Source organism: Penaeus vannamei, chromosome 6 (assembly GCF_042767895.1).
Source record: "Penaeus vannamei isolate JL-2024 chromosome 6, ASM4276789v1, whole genome shotgun sequence".
Classification (NCBI taxonomy): Eukaryota; Metazoa; Arthropoda; class Malacostraca; order Decapoda; family Penaeidae; genus Penaeus; species Penaeus vannamei.
The window spans coordinates 37256709-37259208 of NC_091554.1; positions in this window are offsets into that span (position 1 = coordinate 37256709).

Genomic DNA, 2500 nt, shown 5'->3' on the forward strand with positions numbered 1-2500 from the left:
ATAATAATGATAATAATGATATTAATAATAATAATAGTAATAATAATAATAATAATGATAATAATAATGATAATAAAATGTTCAATAATAACGATAATAATAATAATTACGGTAATAATGATGATTATAATAAGAGCAATAACAACTATAACAGTAATAGTAATGGTATAAATATAATGAGAATGATGATAGTGATAATAATACTAATGTAGATAATATTGAAAACCAAGATAATGAAAATTTTAAGACTGACAAAAAATAACATATGAAACAATACTAAATAACGATCATAAAGATTATGATATCGATAGTTGAAAAAAAAATTATCATCCACAACAACAGAGAGAAAGAAAGAAAGAAAGAAAAAAAAAATACGGAGGGAAAATTACAGCCCTCAAAGTCCCCTCCGTCAGATCCAATAAGGACGAATTACTGCCTCACTAACTTCAACAAATCCGTCTTACCGCCTGATAAATCCACCAGGTTTTGTAGCCAGCCTGACAAACACACCCAACCCAAGTTCTCGACTGACAAAGCCAATAACGGCGACTTATATAGCAGGCTCGAGTCGCTCGGTTTCCCAGCGCCGTCGATGCAGAAGTGAACGAGAGGGAGTGCTCGGGATGGGAAGAAGGAGGAGGAGGAGGGTGGGAAGGAGGAGGAGGAGGAGGGTGGGAAGGAGGAGGAGGAGGGTGGGAAGGGGGGGAGGGAGAAGGAGGAGGAGGAGGGTAGGAAGAGGGGGAGGGGGAGGGGAAGGAGGAGGAGGAGGAAGGAGGAGGGGTGGAAGGGGTGGGAGGGGGAGGAGCAGGAGGAGGGTGGGGCGAGAGAGGGAGGAGTAGGAGGAGGGTGGGGCGGGAGAAGGAGGAGGATGAAAGAGGAGGATGGGGCAGGAGGGGGAGAAGGAGGATGGATGAGAAAGAGGATGGGGCGGGAGAAGGAGGAGGATGAAAGAGGAGGATGGGGCAGGAGGGGGAGAAGGAAGGTAAGGCGGGAGGGAGAGAAGGAGGATGGATGAGAAAGAGGATGGGGCGGGAGAAGGAGGAGGATGAAAGGGGAGGTTGGGGCAGGAGAGGGGAGGAGGAGGAGGAGGAGGAGGAGGAGGATAGGGGAGGAGAGGGAGGAGGATAGGGCGGGAGGAGGAGGAGGAGGAGAAAGAGGATGGGACGGGAGAGGGAGGAGGAGGAGGAGGAAGAGGATTGTTAGGAAGAGGGGAGGAGGAGGAAGATGGAAAAGGGGAAGGAGAAGAAAGGGATTAGGTAGGTGGGGGAGGAGAGAGAAAAAAGTAGGACGGAGGCGGAGGATTCGGTAGGTGGGGGGATGAAGCTTTAGGGAAAAAAAGGAGAAGGAGGCGGAGGGGGCGAGAGGGGGGTGAGTATAGAGCTCAAGGTTGAGGAGGAGGAGGAGGAGAATGAGGGAGGGAGGGAAGACGAGGGAGGGAGAGCGAATAGGAGCTGGGAGCAATGGTGATGGATGGGCGGCTAGGGTTCAGGAGAAAAAAAGAGGCGGGGGATGGCAGGATAGGTGGAGGATGAGAAGGAATGGATAGGAAAGAGGATGATGAATGAATCGTTAGATGTGGTGGAGGAGGGTAAGGAAGAGTGGATGATGAGAGAATGTGGCTGAATGGATAGAGTGGAAAGGATAAGGATAGACGGCGAATGAGAAGAAATTGAAGGATGGATAGGATGGAGGAGGATAAGAAGAAAGGTAGAGAAGAAGAAAAACGAAGAAGGAAGAAAAGATGCACAAAAAGGAAGGAAAAGAGAGAGAACAGAGGGGAGGAAAGTAAGGAAAATAAACAGAAGCAGATGATAAACAGATCTGAGGATAAGAGAGAAGAAAAGAGAAAAGAAAGGAAAACAGAACACAAAGAGACAAGGAAACAGAATTGGGGAGAGGAGGAAGAGTTCGAATAAGGGAAAGCAAGATGGAAGGGAGAAGGCTAGGACTACGCATCCATGATATGTGAGGTATGTACTTGATTGTACCTCAGGAATGTCCCCGAAGCCAGCTCGAATTTCAATTATACGTCTGAGACCCGACACGCACTCCCTCCTTCCCTCAGTTGTTTCCCCTTCCCTCCATCGCTCCTCCTTCCCTCCTTCTCTTTCCCTCCCTCGTCTCTCCTTTCCGCCCTCTCTTCCCCGTCCCTCCCTCGCTCTTCCTTCCCTCCTTCTCTTTCCCTCCCTCGTCTCTCCTTCCCTCACTCTCTTCTCCTTTCCTCACTCGCTCCTCCTTTCCTCCTTCTCTTTCCCTCCCTCGTCTCTCCTTCCCTCACTCTCTTCTCTTTTCCTCACTCGCTCCTCCTTCCCTCCTTCTCTTTCCCTCCCTCGTCTCTCCTTCCCTCACTCTCTTCTCCTTTCCTCACTCGCTCCTCCTTCCTCCTTCCCTCCTTCTCTTTCCCTCCCTCGTCTCTCCTTCCCTCACTCTCTTCTCCTTTCCTCACTCGCTCCTCCTTCCCTCCTTCTCTTTCCCTCCCTCGTCTCTCCTTCCCTCCCTC